The 26,186-nt window shown below is 39.8% G+C and overlaps 1 protein-coding gene across 6 annotated transcripts in view; it reads right to left on the bottom strand.

Annotated features, from left to right (window-relative positions):
• The window catches only part of AKAP6 (A-kinase anchoring protein 6), a 626,630-nt gene that overhangs the window by 481,812 nt on the left and 118,632 nt on the right, over nt 1-26,186 (bottom strand). For 5 of the 6 annotated variants that reach the window (XM_054529991.2, XM_054529989.2, XM_054529988.2 and 2 more), the window contains one exon: nt 20,052-20,263. The gene's annotated coding sequence lies outside the window, so the exon portion shown is untranslated. Of the gene's footprint in view, nt 1-9,212; nt 9,306-20,051; nt 20,264-26,186 lie in introns of all 6 variants that reach the window. The other variant, XM_054529992.2, reaches the window with a different exon arrangement.

Below are 26,186 nucleotides of genomic sequence, written 5' to 3'. Positions count from 1 at the left end.
GATCTGGGCATTAGTGTGTTCCTTCAACTACCCTCAAAGTTTGTTGAAGCTTCCAGTTAGTGTATATCAAGCACTTCCTAACACAGAGCCTGACACATAGTAATCACTCAATAAATGAAAGAATCCATCATTATTATTTTTATGCACATTTGTAATAAATTTGGAATTTCCAGCTGCTAATCCAAAATTGTATCCCATTACTCATTGCATCAAGCCCTAACATGTCCACAGATCTTTCTATATTTCTTTCTATATTTCTGAGGCTAAGGACCACAGAAGGCCAAGAAACAGACACTCTCCATCCTCTGGACCAGAAGTCTGCATTCTTTCACCATAAAACATTTTCCCTCCTTTCCAAGCATCTATGCAGAACAATGAAATCAAAAGAGCTTGGTGGAAAACATCTCTTGTGATCTTTTAGTTTTTAAGTTTAAATGAAATGTTTTGAAAGGCACTAAAAAGAAAAGAAAAAATATCCTACACACAAGTCAAACTCTCTTTGGATCTATAGAGTTCAGTTTTGAATTCCTGTCCAAAATAGCTTTGTTTTTAAATACTGCAATGTCATTGCTTTGGAAATGGCCATTGCCCTACAGATCTATAAAATGCCCCTTTAAACAAATTCTGTACATCAAACATCAATGTCATTGTTCTTATTGAGTAATAACTACTAGAGAATCTCTTTTATGAATTATAAACCAGTAACAAAGGTCCTAAGAGGGTGATTTAAATGATGCCTCTACCTCAAGCACTCTGTCTGGTCAGAGTGGCTGCCGGGAATCCCATGGCATAGGAACCAGATGGAGTACTGAGAGATCTGTGAAAAGGACCCTAGGACTCACAGGCTGGCCTCAGGACACAAGAATAGGAATAAGTAAAAAATTTAGGGCCACTTGGCACCTCTCAGGGAGTTATCTGGGCCCTGCAGAGTGCTGGGTGGGGAGCAATGTGGAAAAAGCACCCTGGTTTAGCATGTATCAGAAGCCTAGAGGGTCCAGGGCAAAAGCACTGCAAAAGAAACACAATGGGGCTGGGCGCGGTGGCTCATGCCTATAATCCCAGCACTTTGGGAGGCCAACGCGGGTGGATCATTTGAGATCAGGAGTTCAAGACCAGCCTGACCAACATAGTGAAACTCCGTCTCTACTAAAAATACAAAACTAGCATGCGTGGTGGAGCACCCCTATAATCCCAGCTACTCAGGAGGCTGAGGCAGGAGAATCACTTGAACTCAGGAGGCAGAGGTTGCAGTGGGCTGGGATTGTGCCATTGCACTTTAGCCTGGGCAACAAGAGCAAAACTCTGAAAAAAAGAAAAAAAGAAAAAAAGAAAAGAACCCCATTCAGACAAAAGACTTTTGAGTTTTTCAGTATCCACGTTCTTCTTACTAAACATTCTCAGTTTGGGATTCCTGCTTTTTGCGCCCAGTATCTTAAAATGTGCTAATTTTACACTGGTTATTCTTGCTCTATCCTAAAACCTACATTCTTCTGGGCAAGGCCAGGTGATCCCTGCCATAGGCTGGAACCTCTAAAATCCCATGGTACCTGTCCAGCATATTTCTGGTCTAGCCCACCTTGAACTTCTCACTTTTGCTCCTGGCATGGTCCCACCCAGCTGTGTCTTCCAGGTTCTTGACCTGCCCAGCACTTCATCTGTGTCTTATTATCCACAGCAGCCCCTGCCCTTGGGTCATGGCCTTCAGGGTCCATGTGGCTACACACAAACATCCCTCAGGGCCTAGAAAATGTATCCCGATTTCCTTGAGGAAAAGAGTTATAAGAACTAAAGCAACTGAAGTTACCTTTGGAAAATCTAAGCAAAGCCTCATAAATCTGATACGTATTGTCTTTCCTCCCCTCAGGAAGAATTACAGGAGGAACCAAGTCAACAGAAGACACAGATTCCTTACTTTTTAACATTGGACTATTACTACTAATTAAACTTTAGACTTTTTAAAAAGTGGCCAAGGGCCAGAGTGCCTCAATCCCAAGAGGTCAGCATTGGAAGTGACCATATAGTCAGGGGCATTGGTATTACAAAGACAGCATGGAATTGAGAGTCATTTACATCCGGGTTCAGTGTCTTATCCCCACTCACAAGTTGAAAAACTTTAGGCAAATCATAGATCATAAGCTTCAGTGTCTGTAAAATGATAATCCAATGTTACAAGCTCTATAATTTATTTTTAAATACTTCATTATAATTGGTTTGATATATGTGACAATTAATTTAAGTTTCATTTCTAGGCAAAGTCAGCTAAAGCAATGCCTGAAATGTACAGTCCGAAAGTGGGTGTGTGTGTCAGGCAACAATACATCAGAAAGGGGATGGACTCCTACTTCAGTCAATAACCATTACCATTTAGCAAGCTGAAAGTTTAGAAATGGGTTTTACCTGGTGAAATTAAAGGTATTCAAGACGTATGGGTTAGCTAAAATAATTTAGAAACATGTGTAAGAAAAAAGGGTAAGACTTCTCTGATGCAACTTTGTACCCTTGAGTGATGTTGCCTGAGACTTAATCCCTAATCTGTCCTTGTCTCCAACCATTGATTTAAAAGGATTTCTGATTTACAAACAAAGGATGCAGAATCCTAAATAGAGCAAAGCTTTTATTTTTTTTTTTTTACTTTATAGTTAGAGCACCTAAAACAAAATAGAGCTGAGAGTTCATCAATCTATCAAACAGACTGTAAGAAATATTTTGTGCCTGCTTTGCTAATTAATGCTAGCCTAATAAATATCTCTATATGATATTTTGGTCTAAGGCTTGAATTCACTACAACTTGGTATCAAGCCTATAGAAGAAGTAACTATCACCACCCCAAACTTTTTGGGTGGTTACTGTGATTTCCAAAATGAAGCTGAAATCTGAGTGTAACCAAATTGGCTTAAAGAAATTCTCAATTTCCGGCCGGGCGCGGTGGCTCACGCCTGTAATCCCAGGCGTGATTACACCTGGGATCTGAGGTGGGCCGAGGTGGGTGGATCACGAGGTCAGGAGATCGAGACCATCCTGGCTAACATGGTGAAACCCCGTCTCTACTAAAAATACAAAAAATTAGCCAGGCGCGGTGGCGGGCGCCTGTAGTCCCAGCTACTCGGGAGGCTGAGGCAGGAGAATGGCACGAACCCAGGAGGCGGAGCTTGCAGTGAGCCAAGATAGCACCACTGCAGTCCGGCCTGGGCGAAAGACCGAGACTTCGTCTCAAAAATAAATAAATAAAATAAAATAAGACATTCTCAATTTCTATCCTTCATATCCCACAGAGTTTTTGGGAAGTTACAAGTGAAAGTGCTTGGTAAATTCTAAAATGCAATACAAACATACTGTCTCAGAAAGATTTTTAATTTGTACAATTCAAGTTCCTCCATGGCTCACCAGCCTGGAAGTTCAAATGGAGTAACATTTTTGGTAATGTGCTACATTTCTCTGCATCTTTATTTTAACCCCCTTATCAGAGTCTTAGCTCCCTGAAAACAGGGCCCTAAGTAGAATTTCATGAAGCTCCAGCATGAATTTCACATGTATGCACACTCACTGCATCATGGGCACCTTTACCAGGAAGAGCTGCTATTTCTGGGCACTGCCAGGCCCCTCCCACTAATGCTCTAGAGTAGTGGTCTTCATGATGGGAGACTCATCATAAAGGGGGATGCAAGGCAAACCTTTGGGGTGTGATGAAAATATTAGAACTTCTGTTTAATTTTTATTTTAACCTTTAAGATTTTTACTTCTATATGTTTTGTAAAATATGTAAGACATTAATACATGAGAAAGCTCAGACGTTTTTTAACAGATAAGTATGTCAATCAAAACAGTTTGGAAACCGCTGGTTTCAAGCATCTGTGGATAGAGGGAAATATGCCTTTCTCTCTCTTATACAATATACTCTCCTGAGGGCTATTGCAGCAGTGGTCTTGTGCTCAAATGACATACAGATAGATTCTTTAGTGGAAGAGCTCTTATATTCAGCCCACTCACCCCTCCCCAGCTTTTCTAGGACTCAGGCCAGACAGAGTCCAGGGAATGGCTGAGACAGGACACTTCCTCATGACCCACATAGAAACTGACATCAGAATCACTCCACCCTCTGGTGATCAGAGCTTACTGTGGCTGACTCCACCTTTCTTAGGATACTTTCTCTCTAGGAACCGCTTTTGACTCTAGTATCAATACACTGATGGGACAGACCACCAACTCATCACAGATACAGGGCAGACATTCAGCAGACATGCCCAAACATGTCTGAAGCTCAGTGATGGAGACAATTCAAGCTCAGATGCTACTGGCTACATCACAGCTGACAGCCTAAAGAAATACTAACCCCTCATTGCTAAGTCATGTAATCATTTCCAAGGCAATTTTTACCTGTACCTGGGGAACAGCCTTCAGGCAATTTTGTTCCTTGAGAGTTATCCCTGTGTCTGCTTACATATTCAATATCTGTGGGAAAAATGTGAAGTTAACTAGATACAGCATTTTAACACCTGTGTATGCGACAGACTGTGTGAACTGAATTGGTATTAGAGAAGTAAATGCACATTTTAAAATATGGAATTTCCCTTGACAACATTGTGTTTTAACTATGAATTGTAATATTCATTGGCCTTAAAATCCCTTCTATGAAAACATTTCCCCAAATTAGAAAGGAAGCATAGGAAAAACAAAATTTGATAGTCATTTTACACAGCCATTTTTTGACATGCCCTTCCAAATCACATCCAAGCCTCCTCTCTGAGCCTCATCCTAAACACATAATCTCTATACCATCATTCTCCTTATATATACTCTCTTTTTTTTTTTTTTTAAGACAGAGTCTCACTGTGTTGCCCAGGCTGGAGTGTAGTGGTGCTATCTCAGCTCACTGCAACCTCTGCCTCCCAGGTTCAAGAGATTCCCATGCCTCAGCCTCCTGAGTAGCTGGGATTACAGGGGTATGCCACCACACCCAGCTAATTTTTGTATTTTTAATAGAGACGGGGTTTCGCCATGTTGGCAAGGCTGTTCTCAAACTCCTGACCTCAAGTGATCTGCCTGCCTCGGCCTCCCAAAGTGCTGGGATTACAGGTGTGAGCCACTGCGTCCAGGCCTCCTTATATATATATACTCTCATACTCCACTTGCTTAACACAGTGGGCACCCATACTCAGGAATGCCCTTCTCTATACCCAGCTGAAATCCTCAGTCACTCTTTAAGGCTCAGGTCAGATTTTACTTCCTGTTTAGACCCTGAACCCTGACTGAATTAACTGCACCCTCATCTACCTTCCCATAGCTCTTTGTACTTACTGGGACTAACTAGGTGGTTTTATAATTTCTCTGACTCCCCATTATCTTGCTCAGCTACGTATGTCCTGCACAATCATGGCACAATCATGCCACTGTGTAGGCATTAGATCAATGCATGTTGGATTGGTGTTATATTCAGGACACTGCAAGAATCTCTTGGTCTTATAATCACTACTTGTCTGGACAGCTCCCAGAACATCACAGCTAGAATGATGACAACACTGTATGGATGGATCATGGGACATGGCCTTGGGCAACGCCTGATGGCAGGCTCCAGAAAGAGCTTCCAGACATCCATGAGTAGCAAAAGAGACTGGGAACACAGGGAGAGTAGGTCAAACTGCACCTGTCCCCAGTTTCACACAGGGGCCAGCTCCTTGGGGAATACAACAGCCAGAGCTTTTGCCAGAGGTGCTTCCAGTTGCTTGAGGAGACAGACTTACACATGTGAAACAACCTCAGAGTATATGAACAAGTAGTAAATCATGATAAAAAGCATTATTGCTTTAGGAATTCAGAGAAGGTTATGACCACAGAGAGCTAGAGAAAAGGCAAAGGTTGTAAGAAGAAACTGGGATTTTAATGGTGTGTGAAGCATGGGCCAAGACAAGCAGAGATACTGCTAGTCTCCCCAGTTCTTTACAGTTGATACAGTTGTTCCTCTTTTTTTTTTGAGACGGAGTCTCGCTCTGTTGCTCAGGCTGGAGTGCATGGCACAATCTCGGCTCACTGCAAGCTCCTCCTCCCGGGTTCACGCCATTCTCCTGCCTCAGCCTCCCGAGTCGCTGGGACTACAGGTGCCTGCCACCACGCCCGGCTAATTTTTTGTATTTTTAGTAGAGATGGGGTTTCACAGTGTTAGCCAGGATGCTCTCGATCTCCTGACCTCGTGATCCACCCACCTCGGCCTCCCAAAGTGCTGGGGTTCCTGTCTCATTTAAGGAGGAAACAGGGCAGCTGGAGTAGATTATAGTACAAGACTCACTTGACCACCGATATCCCACAGGTCTGGAATTGGAACAGAAACTCTCCTAAAACCAGGGCCAGGCAGGCTGACCACCAGTTAGCCGTCTGCTTACATTCTGAATAATCTAGGTCTCCACTAACCACTCCAGAGCACCTCCTGTATCCTAGGCACTCTGCTAGGTGCTTTACACACATTGTTTCTAAGTCTCACTATACTTGACAAGGAAGGTACCGTGAAGAAAATAGGACCCAGAAAGGTTAGGCAAGTTTCCCTGGGCACAGAGCTAGTGGGGGTGGGACTGAGATTTGAACCCAGAAGATCTAACTGGCCCCAAGCCCAAGCTTACCAACATCCTATCTGCCTTCCTCATGGGAAAATCCTGAAGGGGAAAAAAGGTTGCTGTTTTGTTCTATTGTGAACATTAGTGTGAATAACAATGCCAGGGTTGTAGGCCATGGAGTTAAAACTGGCTCCTGCCTACTGGAATTAATTCCAAAGACAAATGATAATTGTGCAAAAAAGAAATACACTCTGGTACTGAAGTCAGCACTATGTAATCCCCTTGAATTAGGATGTAGTAACTTATGTAGTAACTTTACATATCAACTTGGAGAATTCTCTGATGAGACAGACTTTTATTTCAAAATTAAAAAAAAATAACAAACCCTTTCTATCTAGGATAACACATCTCTTGTTCAGTAGAGTCCCCATCCAGCGCTGACACTGCATTTTCTTCCTCTCTTCACCACAGTGCATAGCCACACTGGATACTTGAGGCTGTCCTAGACATGGGCTTTAACAAAGCTGGAAAAGGTTCAAAGAGCAGCAGAAAGATCATGGAGATAGGAGGGCCTTCATGAGAAAATGTCTAATAATATCAGTTGTATGGTTTAGAGAAAGAGAAGGCAGGAAGTAGAAGAGCATGACCTAGATCTATCACACAATCAAAAATTATATGAGGTGATCTTCAGCTCATTTTTACCAAATCCCAGTCACTTAGAAACAAAACAGAACTTGGTGACTCAACAGGACTTAGGTGAGGTAGACATGGAAGAGAGGGCTTAGGATGACTCCCAGTCTCCACCCTAAGGGCAGGGACTGAAGACAATGCTTAATTCCAGACAGGAAGTTCAGAAAGGATGAGATCATTTCAGGTGTGCTAAGTGAAAAGTACCTGTGGAAGATTCAGGAAAAGACATACAGAAAGCAGGAGCGATACAAGTCTGAATCTGGGAGAAAATAACCAGAGGCTAGAAATCTGAATTCATGAGTCATCAGCACATGGAAACAGGAGAAGCCATCAACAAGCATAGATCATCCAGAGAAAAGGTAGAGACTCAAAGATTCGTCCCTTCCAGTCTGGTACCAGACTCATGGACTCAAGATAGTTATTTTATTTATGTATTTATTTTCAGAGTCAGGGACTTGCTCCGTCACCCAGGATAGAGTGCAGTGACATGATCACAGCTCATTGTAGCCTCAGACACCTGGGCTCAAGCAATCCTCTTGCCTCAGCCTCCCTAGTAGCTGGAATTACAGTTGTACACCACTACACCCATCTAATTTTTTACTTTTTTTTTAGGGACAGGGTCTTGCTATGTTGCTCAGGCTGGTCTCGAACTCCTGTACTCAAACAATCCTCCCTCCTGAGCCTCCCTAAAATGATGGCCAGGCCTGAGCCACTATATCCAGCCTGAGAGTCATTTTAGACAAAATAAAACATTATTCTGGGAGCCAGGGGCATTCCTCTCAGCAAGCTTGAGAGGCAGGCATTATCATTTTTATTTTACAAACAAGGACACTGAAGCTCAACAAAACTCAGCAACTTGCCCATGGTCACAATGTTGGCAGTAGAGAAGCAGAATTCAATCCCAAATCTATCTTTCACCAAGGACCCTGTGTGCTCTTTGTACTACTTCACTAGTTCATTTAGGGACTGGCTCTCACCACTGAGTTATAAAAATAGTAACATTGTTATGATAATGAACAAATTATTGGAAACTGTTATCAAAGTATCATGAAACTGTTAATATTTGGCCATTTTTTGACAACAACAATGGAAATTCCATACAGTTTGACCTAACAACGGCACTTTCACTTGTATTTTATGTGAACGTCTACAGCAGCAGTGTAAATTTCTAAAGAAATTCTATACCCAATAGGAAGGGTAGAGGGGAACCAAATACTTCACCCAACTCATTAACAGCAAAAATATGTTCTGGCTAAAAAGAGAAAAAACAAATAGAAACACAAATTTGCAAGATAAGGAAACTCTAAAAAAATTTTCTTGTGAAAGACAATAGCTTGTTAGTTTAAGTGAAACTTTATGTGTTGACTTTAGGTTGACCACCAAAAGTAGTATGAAATATAAGCTAATAAAACACACAAGTGTGAAATATAAATGGTATATAAATACTATTGTCTGAATGTTTTGTGTTCCCAAAATTTATATGTTAAAATCCTAACCCCCAAGGTGATGATATTAGGAGGCAGGGCCTTTGGGAAGTGATTAGATCATAGGGTGGAACCCTCATGAATGGCGTTAGTGCCCTAATAAAAGAGGCCCAAGAGAGACTCTTCATTCCTTCCATTATGTGAGCACACAGCTAGAAGGTGCCAGCTGTGAACCAGAAAGTGGACTCACCTGACACCAAATCTTTGGTACCTTGACCTTGGACTTCCCAGCTTCTGGAACTGTGAGAAATAAATTTCTGTTGTTTGCAAGCTACCCAGTTTATGGTATTTTGTTATAGCACTCCAAATGAACTAAGATAATAAATTAAAATATGTTTTCAGCTACATGAGCACACTAAGGAAATTTAAAATATTCTATGGAACAGATTTTTGGAAAATCGTAAGACTAAACAAACAATGGAGAAATATGGAGAACCCTGTAAATGAGGCATAAAATACTAGGGCTATCAGGAAACAAAAATCATTTAAATTTTACCCTTTTGTTTTACTGTGGAGGAAACCAAGATTCAGGAAGAGTACGTCAGCAGGGACTAAAAATTCAGGTGCCTTACTCCCAGTCCAGTGCTCTCTGAAATAGATTAGAATAACATGCTATTTGAACACAATAATGTGTACATTGCAACTGACCATGCCATATATTGCAGATGTAAGAAAATTTTCATGAGGTATAATTTTTATTTTGTAGCATAAGGTTGCTGAAAGTATATTAAATATGTTTTATTTAATACATTAAATAACATTTAATAAAAACAAATATGTTTTATTATCATAAAATAAAAACACTGAGTTTTAAATTTTAACAGCATTACTTTTTCTTATTTAGCTTGTTATGATTACGGTATAACCAGAACACTGCCTTCTCCCAAGATGTCTTTCTACCGCTTTTGGATATTGCTTGTCTTTTTAAAGAAAAAGCCATTCTAAAAATAGGATACTGTCAAAATGGTTTGAATTTCAAGGAAAAAAAAAACCCTAACACCTGCTCCCTGAGAAATAAATACTCAGTTCGAAAGCATGACATTTAGAATATGCCTTTGGTACAAAATTCAGCTGCAGATATCCACTTCGAAGATTGCTTTAAATCTAATTCAAAATAAGTATAGAATTAGGCTATCTTAATTATTCCTTCATTTATGAAGCTGTATGTTCTTCACGAAACAACTGTATCATTGTGTTCCTGTGCTTTGCTCCATTTCTCATTAGAGCATTTTTAATAGCAACAGAGAAGGGCTGACTATCATGGCTTATCACTCTCCCTATCTGAAACTTTCATCAAAGAGTCTTTCAAATTCCACCAATCCATCAATCTGAGATTTACAGCTGGGAATTCATGATTTAAAGGAGAATAAATAACCCTGTTCCTGAAGGGGACCCAAATTCACTAAAGAGAGAAAGGAAGAGACAACCACCAGTAAAAGAATCAATGATCTATCGAATGACCTGTGAAACCCCAGCTTCCTCACAGAAACCCTTTAGAGAGGAGGGCATCAGAGCTTCCCAGGCAATATCCCTGCTTCCAATAGAAGAATTTAGAATAATTGGATGGTACATGATACCCTAACCATCAGCCACAAGAACTTCTTGTCACATTATCTGGAATAGCAAGAATAACTCAAGGGTGTTTAGTACCTTGAAAAGGACCACAGCAAAAGAGAATTAATTTTTTATTACTGAATACAATCATGTTGCCTCCTCTCACAGGGTTATGTGGATTCATTTACTCTTGTAACAAATGTTTATTGAGCACCTACCATATGCCAGGCACTATTCTGGGAGCTAAAGAAACATCAATGAACAAAATAGACAAAAATCTCTGCCCTTATACAAGTTATATTATACCAGGGAGAAACAAACAAACAACAGGTAAAATGTTTAGCTTGCAGAAGGTGATAAGTGTTATGAACAAAATTTAAGCAGAGAAAGGAAATTAAATGAAATAATATATATGCTTGACACAGTAAAAACATTTAAAATATATTAAAGAGTTCTTCTCTTAAAAGCTCTAAAAATGATTTTCTTGGTTTCAGGGCTGGAGTTGAGGAGAAATTGCATTTTCTTCTTGAGAGAGTAATAATCTTACCCCACTACTTCTAAATATATGAAACAATAACTTTCATTTATCAAATTCTCACTTTGTGCCAAAAACTTTACATAAAATACTTCATTTCATCCTGTAAAATGGATATTCTCCTTACATACGGGGAAAAATGAGGCTCTAAGAACCTTAAGATCATAACTCTAATAATTTTATAGTAGAGCTAAGATTCAAAGGTAAATATACCTGGCTCCAAAACCCACCCTGCCAGGCTCTGTTTTTGTTCAGTGTTTAGGTATAGGGTGTCAGGAGATGGAGTAAGTCAAGAAGGGAAACATGACGATTATTCTCATGGTACTGCCTATTCCCTGCTCACCTCCCCCACCACTAATCTCTTGCTCAGAGAATTTCAGTCTATAAACATATGTGTAAATTGCTGGATGTTAGGATTCCAAACCCAAAATGGAAACCTCCTATTTGATGCAAGCTATTGCAAAAAAATCACTTTAGATTTGGGTATGTAACATTTCCATCACCATTTAAGGTTCTAGAGTAGACTTTTTTTGAAAGCTTGTTTTCTCCTCAAGCTGGCTGATAGCACTCAATTTACTACTTCTTGTTTGGGTATCTGAGCATATACGGTATTTAGGCAGGATGGTGTTAAGGTCTAAGAACCAGAGAAAAACATCATACCAAAGATAATAATTTATGTTGTTTTCTTAAAGAATTTTTTTAAAGAAAAACAAAATATATGGGTATATTCACCTTTACAACAAATCAACCAAATGATATTAACTAAAGCAAAAAACAAAAGGAAAAACTCTCTAAGTAAACAACAACAAAAAACCAACCAAACAAACAAAAAGACAGAGTAAAACATGTCTTGTTTTATTTTGTTTTGTTTGAGCCAGGGTCTTGCTCAGATGCCTAGGCTGGAGTGCAGTGGTACAATCATGGCTTACTGTAGCTTGGACCTTCTAGGCTCAAGCAATCCTCCCCACTCAGCCTCCTGAGGTGCTGAGACTACAGGCATGAGCCACCATGCTAGGCCTGTTTCTCTTCTTATGCTGGTTATGTTATCTTTTTCTCCATCCTCTGCCTTTCAGCCTATTTTCAGTTTAGTCAAAATTCAAATGTTTAAAAATCCTGTTATCAATTATTTATTACTAAATGAATATAAACCATACATCTTAATTCACCAATCTGATTCTTTATTTGTTCTCAGAGGAATCATATCTCTTTTTGTGGTAGTTTTTATTGTTACCTTTGTTTTCAGATCTGTCCTTTTTTCTTGGAGAAGCTGCCCTTCTGAGGCAGGTGTTCCTCTACAGTGTTCTAGAAGCTGTGTGCTCCTACTAGCCAAGCCTGAAGAAATGTGAATTCTTCAGTTTCTTCTTGTGCTGCCCATCTTCTCATCACCACCCCCTTATTTTTATTTACTTTTAATTTAAAATGAAATGTACCAATAACCCTAAAGGACAAATTTTTAAAACTGTACTTGCACACCTGTTTTCATTGTTGAATACAGTCTTCTACCACATCATATACCACCTCCCCTGCTGTTTCAGTTATTTCTAGTTGATTCTCCATATAGGCTGCCTGCAAGACTGACTAATAGGAGTTTTAAAAGGTCATTCCCTTTTAATTCACACAAAGACAAAAACAGATTAAATACAAGGAATTATTTGAATTAACTATTAAAAGCTAAAAGCAAGCAGATTTCTTCCAAGGGACATATCAGAGATACTGCAGGGTCATTTGGTTTTCCATGGGCTACTTTTATGCTAATGTAATAGGAATAAACAGTGGCAGGGAGATGAGGGCCTCAGGGGCTGCTGGTGGGGAGGACTGTGATGAGTTCAGAACTGCCCCAGAAGGTAACACTGATAAGAGACGAGGTGGGGTAGTAACAAACTATGAGCACTCAAGATTGAGAAAGCTGAGAAAGGGCTGAGAAACAAGAATTTTGAGTGGGCCAGCAAAAGTAATGAGTTACCAGACAAACACTTAAATCAAGAAATTGGATGAGAACAGAAGATGAGAGAGCCTCCACAGATATGCTTGGAGCTCCATGTCAAGGTATGTTCAGAAAAACGGAAGAACTAATCGTGACCATCTATATGCACAGCCCAGGCAACACCATGTTAAATGTATGTCAAGTTCTCCAAGTAGTATACATGTGTGTGTGCCTATAGTCATCGTTATTTGTAAAATGTTTGTTCTCTTAGCATATGATATTGTACATGGTAGACATTTGATGCATTTGTCAATTGTTGACTACTGGTGAAATTATCTGAAACAGATAGTTTTACAGCTTGTACAGTGATGGACATAGTGAGTATCAGAATTGTTCAGGGGTACAAGGTCTTATGTTCCTGGGGCTTGATCCTTGAAGAAGACTCTATTCTTAGGCTTCTAAGAGGTGGCAAGAGCCCTTTCTGGATTTGTCAGGATCCTGTTTACTCATACAGTAAAAAAAAAAAAAACTTACCTTTTTCCTGTGCAGCAAGTGCCATCATTCATACTCATTTTCTAACAACTGTCTGCAAATCTGTAGATTAACAGATTAACACAGCCACTTCTCACTGTGACATGATGGGTGGGAATGTTTCACCTACCATAAGGTCCAGGAGTTGGTCACCAGCATCTCATTATTATAAACAGTAATGGCAGATCTGGACTTCTGAACTTTAGCATGGCTGGAACTACCTTGCTGGAGAAGGGTTCATTATAAATATTGACTATAATTCCCTTGTAAATTGAAAAAAAAATGAACTTTTCCTGTAGTAATATAACTTCAAATTATAGGCCCTCTGGCCTCCTGGAGAGAGAGAATTTAAAAAAAAAAAAAAAGGAAAAAAAAATACCCAGACAGCATAAATATATTCTGTAATTTAAATGAGAGTTAAACAAAGCAGGTGATAAAAGTAATCAAGTAGTAAACAAAGGGCAAGAGAATTAATATAAATATTGAACCAACAGGATGGTTAATTAGCTTGCTTTGCAAAGAAGATTTGATTTCTCCCCTGAAAGCAATGGTGGTGACAAATAAACCTCACCTACCAAATATCTTCAAGTATAATGTAATATATCCCCCATTGCCTATAAAAGAAATGTCACTGAGTTCCTGTGCACGCCACTGAATTACCATCTACAGGGGCCTTGCTCTGGGTTGTTTTGACAATGGTCCCTTAGTTTTTCTAAGCACTACAATTTCTATTTGAATTGTTCCAGAGTAGGAGGAAGTGGGGAGTCTGAAACTCAAACATCTACAGGGCTCAGGCAGTATCAGTGGGGGCACCAAAAGGGCCATATGGGACTGGCTACATAAGGTCCACTCTAAAATAAAAATGTGGAGCCTCTTATTAAAAAATTATTAAGAATTCCAAGATGGTTACAGCAGAGTATTAAACTAAGTGTGGACCCTTCTCAATGCAGGGCCCTATGCAACTACACAGGTTGCACACCCATAAAGCCTGCCCAGCAGCCATACAAAACAAGCTGCAGGCTAGGTTCAGCTCATGCATTAGCCAGTTTGAGACCCCATTCTAAAGGCTCTACTAGCCAGGTGGGGTGATGTGCACCTGCAGTCCTAACCACTTGGGAGGCTGAAGTGGGAGGATCGTTTGAGCCTAGAATTTCAAGGCTGCAGGGAGTAATGATTGCACTACTGCAATCTAGCCTGAGCAACAGAGTAAAATCCTGTCTCCAAAAAAAAATCTGAAAATAAAATAAAGGTTCCAAATTTTCTCCCTACTTCCCCTTGTGACTCAAAGCACACCACTGCAAGATGGCTGGAAGAGTTTGGAGCATGCCCCATGGCTGAAGAACAGAGAAAAATATGGCTGGTGGCTTATGAGGAAAACAAAGTCTGTCCTTTATCTTCACCAAGTCTTAAAGCCAACTCAGGAATTCAATTACTGACCGCTATGTGCTTGTGGAGAACAAACTGTATGCCTTATTAATTCAAACTGCAATAGTCCTCCTCACTATCAGGGGATACATTCCAAGACCCACAGTGAATACATTCCAAGACCGCCTGAAACCATGGATAGCACCAAACCCTATATATATTATGTTTTTTCCTATACATACATACCTGTGACAAAGTTTAATTTATAGATTAGACACAATAAGAGATTAAAAATAACTAATAATAAAATGGAACAATTGTAACAATATGCCAGCATCGCTAATCTTGAGCTTTGGAGTCATTATTAAGTAAAATAAAGGTTATTTGAACATAAGCATTACGATTGCGAGATAGTTTATCTGCAAACCAAGACAGCTATTAAGTGACTTAACAAGCTGGTAGCATATGCAGCATGGATATGCTGGACAAAGGAATGATACATATCCCAGGCAGGACAGAACAGAATGGTGTGAGATTTCATTGCACTATGCAGAATGGCACATAATTTAAAACTTATTGTTTATTTCTGCAATCTTCCATTGAATGTTTTCAGACCATGGATAACCATAACTACAAAAGGCTAAATCACAAATAAGGGCGCGGGAGGGGCTACTGTACCTAAAACTCTGTTGCCATGGCCAAAGTCCTATATGGATTGCTATTCCTCTGAAAAACCACACTCAGGGCCCATCTACAGAGTTCAGTCAATATGATTGTTTCGAGAAAAGCTTCCCATTTAAAGCAATACTGTAAGGCACACTAGGGTGATTAGATGAGACTGAAGGTAACTGGTATACCTGTCCTTGTACAACTAAGTGTGTAGTTGGTACCTTGTATGATACATACCTCCATCAGCAGGCTGGCTGGAATGCTCAATTTAGAGGGCTCTCTGGACAGTTTTTAAGGGTGATGAATATCTTTTACAAAAACGAAAATATGTCTCCTTAACTGATCTGCCATACACATTTCATATTTCCATATGTCAAGTTTGTCAACTGAGATAGACATGCACTATTTGACTGATTATAATTTTATTTCTCAAAATAGCTTATACCAAAAAAATGCTAATTGCCTTATTGGTATTGTCCACATCCAGAAAGATTCTAATCCAAACCCATGAAAGAAAAAAAAAAAAGTTATTATTTAATGCAGTAAGTTTACCTCCACAAATAAACCATATAGGTACACGTACCTATACAAATGTGCACAGATAATGGGCTTCTCTAATAGCACATGGGATAAAAAGTAAATAGAAATAGTATTGCAGTATTAGAGGGAACAAATTATTTTACCAATTTAACCGTTTTTCCCTTCCCCTCTAGAATGTAGTTGGGGAAGAGATTTGCATCTGTCTTGCTCATTTCTATAGATTCCCTGACAATGCCTGGCATACAGGAGATACTCGATAAATATTTATTGAATTGAATTGAATCCATGGGATCAAAACAAACTGCCTTTCATGGGTTCTAGGATTATAAATAGAAAAAAATCAGAGACATGTAGCAAGACCACCAACTTCCCTAAATTCCACTGGCTATTTTATTTCCTAATTGGAACCTAACTCCTGTAGTCATTGCACCTAGCAGCTTTGATGCTTTCTGATCAGCCTCTCATTCCTGTACCTCATGCAGACACAAGCTTGGGCCTCTTTGGAGCAGGTTAGGACAAAGGTTAACTTCTTCCTGGAACCTAGAAAAGGCTAATGAGCCCTGTGGAATAATATTTCTAAGTATTCACCATACTGGAATCAATATCAACATGCTGTCAGTGTGTGCATTAGACCCACACTCAAACAAAGAACAGCCCTTAGAGCCCAATAATGACGCTGGGCGTGGATAGCTGGGGATGAGCAAGATGTTACAGAAATGACTATATCAGCTCTCCTCAAACACAAGGCTTCCAGGATATTACACAAGACTGTCATTCTTGTACTTTGTCAGAGATAGACAGAGTTTGGTTTCAGCCACTGATACATTCAGCAAAATAAATTCTCTATCTTCTTAACCTAAGAGATAGATTCAGATTACACTTTCCAGACTGTGAGAGAAGTTTCTGCTTCTGTTCTGTTTGTATTCCCTGGCAACACCGGGGAATACAAACGTCTTAAAGTTAACAAAGCACCACAAATATAGCTGATAAGACAGGTTTATAACAAAGTTGAATCATTACTGACTCAGGTAAGACCTGCTTTGAGTGCAACTCCATCATGCCCACAATTATTGATGTAACATTTTCCATACAGAGATCCTGCTAGAAAGTTATGTCAAGCAAGGGCAGTGGCAAAGGTCTAAGCATCAACTCTTCATTACTTAAATCTCTGGGTACGAAGTAAATATTCACATCTGATCAAGATTCATGCTCATCCTTACAGTGAAATCAGTCTTAGTGTTGCAAATGACATTTCATTCTACATGTGAAATCTGATTTTCCAATTAGAATGAGGAGGGGTGGGGTACGTGTGATAGAGTATAGATGACTGATCTGTATGGTATACACAGTAAAGATGTCATAAAACTGAGATGACCATGGGTAAGCATGTGTGCTGCATGGCCAGATCGCAATGGTTTGGAATCCTGGCCCAATCACTTATTAACTACATAACCTTAGCCAAGTTTATTCGCCTGGCTAAGGACTGGTTTTTGCAAAATGTGAATAATAACACCTACTCCTATAAAGTGAGATTATTACTCTCTACTTCATAATAATGATAATTATAAGGGCTAAATAAGATATACACAAAACTTAATTCAGTGCTGATACACAGTAAGAACTGAATAAATGATAGCTATGATTGTTATTATGATTATTATTTTTATCGTCCCTATGTGGCCTAGTTATCAGCAAAGAATTAACTTCTTCGTAACTTTGTAATTTGTTCGTGAAAGCCATAACCAAAAGTATAGAGGACATTAACTTCTTGTGAGGCTTCCATGGCCTAAACTTTGTTGAATAAACATGGTCTTGATGATCTATCATTACTGTGAAACAAAATTCCTTAAATTGTAGAAAGTTTCAGTGAGGCACCAATAAATACAGCCATAGAGAAATCTCTCCCTTCCCCTATACACACACACACACACCATCTACCCCTTGGGGATATATTAAAACTAAGACAACTGAAATAGCCTTAGCCAGTAATTAAGACATGCAGCTAATCAGAGAGCAGCGCAGGCTGTGGCCCTCTGCAAAGAAACGAAGAAACGAAACATTAGGATGACAGCTCCCATTACCAGGGCTTTGTTCTCCTGGAGCAAAAAGAGCACAAAAGCATAAAGTTGGAGAACTGTAATTGCATTTTGAACATTTGCGGGGGGAAAAATTACAGGCTTGTCTGAACCGGGAGGATGTTCCACTAGATAACTGCGTCAGTCCACACCCACCAGCGCCCTTCCCCACCCTCAAAGCATGACTCCACTTTTTCTAACACTGCCCTTAAGGAATCTAGCTTTTGTGACTTCCAGTAATTGAACAAATCAACCATGATGAAGCAGCTGAAGAGCACTTTAGACAAAAGAGACAAGAATTAAGCAAATAGAAAACTCATTACAATGCTGCCTTTTGCTTTTTTTTACTCCTAGAAATTCATGTTATCAAACAAGTCTTTCTTCATTGCTCTTCTTCAGAAATAATACTTTAAGAAAATTCTAAAAGGCACTAAGTGATTTTCTCCAGATTTATAATCTAGCTACAAGACATACTTTCCCTTCCCCCATCACCATCTAGCACTCTTCCCTGTCACCTTAGAGCTTTTGACTTAGATGTGTTCACACCCAGCAGTCCCAGCAGAGCTTTCTGCTCACATTATATGACATAAAAAAGCAGGCAATGAACAATTCATGCTCCTAAGTGCTTGCGATAAAGCCAGGCTGAGCTGACCTCTCCCATCCTATACAGCTGCGTGTCAGAAACATAAGCTTAAAGGACTGAGAGTAGCAAGCATGTGCGTGATGTGGTATAAACAAATTAAAATCTGAGGCCTTTCCTCTGGCTGGTGCCTAATGGGACTAGCATGCTCAACTCTGTGCCAAAAAAAAAAAAAAAAAAAAAGAAAAAAAAAAAAATCACTCCAAGCTAGCTAAAGGTATTGCTTTTCCTGCTTTCCACGATGTATCTCTTTAGCCCCAATAAACAGACTAAAAGAAGAGGAATTCAATGGTTGCCATTCTTTCGTGTAAGACTTTTTGAGTAAAAACTATCAATTTGGCAGCATTAAGCCACAAGACCACTCCCTGATTCTAAGTGGACATATTGATCAATTGAACTGACATGTGCCTCCTCCTTTCTCTCCCCTAGTAGCAATCAGCTGCACCAGAGAATCCATTTCATTTCCCAAAACAAAAGGCAACATTCTGCTCCTTATCTGACACTGTCAGACTAATTTTTTAGAAAATGATAATAATAATAAAGACGCCTAAAAACAGAGCTAGGAGTTGAAATGAAAATGATACATGTTTAGAGTTTTGGAATTGAGTTGAGGTTATGACTGAGTCCAGAGATCTGTATTCCCTACAACCACTGAGGACACTGATATTTATTCATCATACCCAGATTTTTGTTAAAGTTAAGCAAGGGATGGCAACACCACTGCCACTTCAGAGGCTCTCCCAGGGTTACCCTTCACTGCAACTGCCGCAGAGAGGAGACTTGTTCCTTTCTCAGTTACAAGTCAGCCTGCAAACAACTCCAGCTATTTCAGAGACTAGCTAGAGATGGAAAAATATGTGGCAGTCTTTCAACTAACTCTGAAGGACCTGGGTTGAAGAACTACCATATAGATCAAAAGGCTCAAATAATTTCATTTGGTTTAGGTTTTTCTGCTTTTAATAAATTCTGTCTTGAATATGCAAGAGATCCCCTTTCACATCAGGGTTATGTCAAATGCTTATTCAGCATTTGTTCCTTGCCATGAAGAAACTGAAATCCAACCGAGGTAAATAATGAATTTCATACTGCAAATCACTGAATATTTCATAATTCACAAGAGCAAAGAGGGGGCCAATTAGCTCTGCCTCCCAAAAAGAAATCTATATTTTTACAATGCTTAAATACTGTTAACTACTCATTTTAAAGCTTATTTGGGGTTTTGCAATTGAAAAATCATCTTATGTTTATGAAAAATTCTGTAAGAACACTTAAAAATAACAGACAGAGCTGGAGCAAGAATAATTCTACATATTTTAATTCCTATATGACTCTTACAGGCCTTTGTCTTAACCCGGCAGCCTGAAAAACAGATTTAGGTAAAACAGCCCTTCTTTCCCCAGTCCATTTTAAGCAGAGACAACATCCCCCAATCTCCGCCTTAGCAGACACCGACTAACCAACAAAACAGCCGTGCAATTAAGGCCCAGACATTTAACACTCACCATCTCCTGATCCCACCGTCTTCTTTTGATGTTTACAGCACATCTGTAGGATGCAATACTAGGAGATGCCTTGTTTGACCTGCTGCATGATGCTGTGACATCAGTTCAGATGATGCAGCTCATTATGGGAAAGACTGCTGTTGCTATGGCAACTGGGATGTGCTAGGAATCCTTGCTGCATTTCCAGTGGAGCCTGAGACAATACGGAAGCCCTGTAAGAAACAGACGATATGCAAAATTTAGACCAAAGGAAGAGGATTCCTCATTGGACTAAAATCCATAGGTTTAAAAGGGATTTCCCTGAAAGCATTTTGGAAAAAATAAAAATTATCTCCCCCTTTGTTGTTATACATTTAGAAAAAAAGGTGGGAGGAGAAAATAGAATTAGTACTAAGCAAATAAAAACTGAAATGTACAATGTTTCCTTATTAGACAATTTGATCACTTTTTCCTCCCTGATCAGCACTGGGATAGCTTTTTAAAAGTTATTAAAAAGAATTTTTGCTCATCTGTCAAAGACCAAAAGAACAAAACAGCGAACACAAAAATAATTAAAAATGGAATATAAACAGCTGACCGAATGACTCTAACTCTCAAGTAAACAAGTTTTAATTCTCAAAACATGGCAAACCCTTGGCCAATGAAGTCTGTCCTGGTTATTTTCCCTGAACACCAACCCACAGAACCTTCTCATGCAGAGTAAACCCAGCTTTCACATGGTCATCAGATAGGCAGCAAAGGGAAGTTTGGAATCTAGAGGGGCATAACACACCACCCTCAACTTCTAGTGACCCTTCCTTTGGCCTGCAGGGAACCCCTCCCTCTCATGGCCAAAACGCATGTGAGTCTTTTCTGGGATCAAACCTAGTGGTTGGAACAAGTAGCAGACCTGCTAGAAACTTCCTAAATCATTGGCATTCCAAACATTGGGGTCTGTTTTCTTCTTTTCTGAACAATAAAACTGCCTACCACACAGATTATTTGTGCCCCTCCCCAACCCCAAAAGCTGGAACTGTGTGAAAAGCCACATTTAAACAAGACACAGTAAGGTATTTCTCCAGTTGGTAAAAGAAAAGCAAATCTAAAGCAATCACTTCTTTCCAGTCCTGAGCAGAAACAAACGTCATGTGGTGAGAACTGGGGGGAAGGAGATATGGACAGAGCAGGCTATGTTTTGCATATTTAATATTTGCAGGCCATTGACAGAGAAAAACAGAATCAAGCTGACCTGTATCCACTCCGTCTTCACAACTCTGAAAAAGAACAACATTCCAAAAGCTTAAAATATGAGACAATTATGTTGTCTCCTCCTGCTTGAGATTTTAAAGTGGCACTGTTAACCACCAGCATAGGGGGTGTGGGATGAGTGGCAGAAGGAATTCAGGCAGTGTCTCTGTAAATAGGGGCTAACAAAATGCCTGAGAAGTGCCAATATCCCAGCAGGGTGCACCATCAGCCTCGCACAGAGCAACCCTGCCTTAGATGGGAAGACAGACTTGTTCTTGCTTCATCTAGAGAGGAATTAAGAGACCAAAAGCAGGAGGTGAATCTGCCTGCGTAGGTCCTTAGTGGCATCAGCAGAGCCTGACTCCCTCCCTTTATCTTAGACCTCAGACCACATGCCACACACAAGGAGAGAAGTAGCAGGCAGCTACCCCAGTGCAAAGAGTACAGATCTGCGAGTCAGGAAACCCAACTGTAAATGTCAGGTCCTCCTAGAGCATCTGTGTGATATCAGGCCAATTGATTAACTTCTTGGGGCCTCAAGTATTTCATGTGCAGAAATGATTGATTTAGCTAACAACCATAGTTTTCAGGTTTTTCATTAGTAATATAACCTTTCTTTTAATCATACAGATCAAAGCTGAACTGCCTTGGTTGAGGCAAGATAAGAAGCCCAGAGCCCAGACTGATGAGCCATTCTCAACCACTGCCTCCAACCTCATTTGCTATAAGCTGACTCTTTAAGATATCTCTGAAGAACCCTTCAGTCTCTGGAGAAGATAGAGACATGGATCTATTACAGAACAAGATTAGTCTTTCCAGAGCTGAAATCCACATGCTATAAAGACGAGAGGACAGGGTGGGAGCAGGTGTTTCAGATTTGAATATGGCTTCTCAAGATGGTAAGAATCTTGTTAATCTGTTTTGCCAGAAGCAAGTCAATTGTTTGATGGGAAGAAATGGATGGCTCATCAAACCTGAGGCCAGGTCAAACTTTTAACAACCTGAACTAGCTAAATTGCTCGCCCACAAAATGGCACTCACCAATGAAACGGAAGTGGAAGTGGAAACCATCACCTCCAAAGGTGGCTAAGACCAAGTGTCTCTTCTTCATATTTTCCTGTCCTGCTAGCTGGATGCAAAGAATCCAGTGGAACTCTGAAGCCCAGAAAGATAATGGCCACACATTGTGGTTGGAGCCTGGGGCCCTGAATGACTGCATGGAGCTCAACCATCCTCTCCCAACTACCTATTGACCTATCTTGGGCTGCAATGAGTGAGAAACAAACACCACCAAGATTTTGGGGTAGTTTATTCTGAATAAATTATCTATTTATAGATAAAATTATAATAATTTAATAAAATATAATAAATTTTCTAACAAGATTATATTATATATCATTATTTATGATGAAGTGACAGTGTTAAAAACATGTTCCTTTATTGCAGACTTTCTTTTTTTATATTACTTTAAGTTCTGGGATACATGTGCAGAACATGCAGGTTTGTTACATAGGTACATATGTGCCATGGTGGTTTGCTGCACCTATCAACCCGTAATCTAGGCTGCAAGCCCTGCATGAATTAGCTATTTGTCCTAATGCTCTCCCTCACCTTGCCCACAACCCCCCGACGGGCCCCAGTGTATGATGTTCCCCTCGCTGTGTCCATGTGGTCTCATTGTTCAAATCCCATTTATGAGTGATAACATGCAGTGTTTGATTTCCTGCGCCTGTGTTAGTCTGATGAGAATGATGGCTTCCAGCTTCATTCTTTTTTATGGCTGCATAGTATTCCATGGTGTATATGTGCCACATTTTCTTTATCCAGACTATCATCAATGGGCATTTGGGTTGGTTCCAAGTCTTTGCTATTGTAAATAGTGCTGCAATAAACATACATGTGCATGTGTCTTTATAGAATGATTTATAATCCTTTGGGTATATGCCCAGTAATGGGATTGCTAGGTCAAATAGTATTTCTGGTTCTAGATCCTTGAGGAATCACCACACTGTCTTCCACAATGGTTGAACTAATTTACACTCCCCAAAACAATGTAAAAGCATTCCTATTTCTCCACAGCCTCTCCAGCATCTGTTGATTCCTGACTTCTTCATAATTGCCATTCTAACTGGCATGAGGTGGTATCTCATTGTGGTTTTGATTTGCACTTCTCTAATGACCAGTGATGATGAGCTTTTTTTTCATATGTTTTTTGGCCACATAAATGTCTTCTTCTGAGAAGTGTCTGTTCATCTCCTTTGCCCACTTTTTGATCAGGTATTTTTATTCTTGCAAATTTGTTTAAGTCCCTTATAGATTCTGGATATTAGACCTTTGTCAGATGGGTAGATTGCAAAAATTTTCTCCCATTCTGTAGGTTGCCTGTTCACTCTGATGATAGTTTCTTTTGCTGTGTAGAAGCTCTTTAGTTTGATTAGATCCCATTTATCAATTTTGGCTTTTGTTGCAATTGCTTTTGGTGCTTTAGTCAGCAAGTCTTTGCCCATGCCTGTGTCCTGAATGGTATTGCCTAGGTTTTCTTCTAGGGTTTTTATGGTTTTGGATTTTACATTTAAGTCTTTAATTCATCTTGAATTAATTTTTATATATGGTATAAGGAAGGGGTCCAGTTTCTGTTTTCTGCATATAGCTAGCCAGTTTTCCCATCAGCACTTATTAAATAGATTGCAGATTTTCTAAGAGTTTTCAATCTGCTAATATGCATTGAGACTCTCCTGTAGAAATACAGTATGCAGTATTTTCCTAATTTATATTTAATCACAGAATCCTTTTTTCATAGACTAATGTTCCATTGGGTGTCCATCTACAACATAGCAAATATGACTGTAAACAGCAATGAGCTAGAACACCACTAAACCTCCAATTCAGCCTGGGGCTGCAGAAGAAGGAAAAAATAAAACTTCTCCCACCTTCAGCGCAACTCAGTCTGCCTCCAGTCTTTCTCTGCCATCCTGAACTGACAAGACAGAAATCTGGTAGTATCATTTGCAGACAGCAACATTTATAGAAATGTTTCCTCCTGGCCATTTTTTCCTACTTGTAAGTAGGCCTTGGCTATAGTTTGAGTGTTCCCTCCAAAATTCATGGGTTTGGTTTTCTGGGTTTGGTTTGTTTGTTTGTTTTAAGAGGAGGCATCTCAATATGCTGCCCAGACTGGATTCAAACTCCTGAGCACAATGAATCCTCCTTCCTCAGCTTCCCAAGTAGCTGGAACTACAGGCTCATGTTGAAACTTAATTGCCATTGTGATGACACTTAAGAGGTGGAGCCATCGTGAATAGACTAATACCACTATCATAGGAGTAATTTAGTGACTGCAGGAGTTCAGCCCCCTTTTTCCTTCTCTGCATTCTCACCCTCTCACCATGTGATCTGTTCCACAATGTTATGATTCAGCAAGAAGGTCATCAGCAGATGCAACCCCTTGATCTTGGACTTCCAGCCTCCAGAACAAGTAAACTTCCATTGTATATAGATTACTCAGTGTTAGATATTGTTATAGCAGCAAAATATGAACTAAGACAAAGTCGTATTCCAAATTCTTATTATTTCAAAAGCAAATTAGTATTATTTCCAAATCATCAGCTCATGATGTAAACATACATCTTGTGTTTGCATGCTAGGGTTTTAAAAAATCTTAAAGCCATTTCTGAAAATGCAGCAGGCCTGCATCTCTTGGTATACAATGAGAAAATTTGTAGATCTGAGGAATGTGTCTGTTAGTTAAGGAAGTACTAATGGATTTCACAGCTAAGCCACTAAATTACTCTGGCTAAATATAATTGTGTATGTCTTATTCATTTGAACTCTAACTGAATATTCCTGACTGCAGATGACCTTCTCTGTGGTCATTCAAGACCTCTCTCTTAAGGTTTCACCTTCCTCTAATGCCTTAGATTCCTGGGCATCAGTTGACCAACTGAGGAAAGATAGGAGATGGTACAGGGGAGGTTTTCATGGGCTAGCTCTGAAAGTACCCTTCTTCACTTCCACCCCACATTCCACTGGGTAGAACTTGGTCAAATGGCCATATCTATTGCAAGATAAGCTGGAAAATAGAATTTAGCTTTGTCCCATGAGAGAAAAGGAAACAGCTAAAATGCATAGTTATCCAGTTCTGCCACATCATGAGATCAGGAATATGATCCTTGCTTCAGGCTGCATTTTACATATGTGTCTGCAATACCTTCACTGAGCCTTCTGAAGCTCAACTGAACATTCAGGTGTATAAGACTATCACAGCCAACATTTGGCACCAGCCTACTCAGAGAGTTTGCCAACAGAGCAGCATCAGGCATTCCTCTTCTCTGGAGTCTTGTGGTAATCCATGGAACAATCTATACAGTGTCCAAAGCTATTCTATCTGGCCCCCTGGTGACAGTTTAAGAACTGAGGTAAGAACACATTAGGCAAGTTCAAGAGTGCCCAGCCTTGAAAACCTCATTCCTCACAGGAACCAATATCTTTGTAACAACTTCATAGGCATAACTTCCAGATCCCTCCAAGAGACACACCTGGTTACAAGAGTCATTGCACTCAGAGAAGCCCAAAACTACAGCTTCCTCTTAGAATTTATAGTTATCTCAAACTAGCTACTAAGAAGGGCTTACTCCTCATCTCCCATTTCAGATGTAGCCAGGGAATATAATGAATGGAACAGGGCTATGACAGAGTAAACAAACAGCCCGTCTTGGAGAGCAGAGTCAGGGCCAGACCAGGTAAATTCCCCTTCTCCAAGGCAGTCATTTTCACTAACCAAGGGTCATTTTTACCCTAACCAATGTTACCCAACAACATGGTTGACATTTTACTGTTTTCAAGGGAACAGAGTTACAGAGTTAACCAAAGGTCAAAATCTTATGCAGAAGGAGAAAGGGTGTAGTGAAT

This window comes from Pongo abelii, chromosome 15 (assembly GCF_028885655.2).
Source record: "Pongo abelii isolate AG06213 chromosome 15, NHGRI_mPonAbe1-v2.0_pri, whole genome shotgun sequence".
In the NCBI taxonomy this organism is placed as follows: domain Eukaryota; kingdom Metazoa; phylum Chordata; class Mammalia; order Primates; family Hominidae; genus Pongo; species Pongo abelii.
Note: the sequence above shows the minus strand (reverse complement) of the source record. Positions and strands in the feature narration are given on the sequence as shown.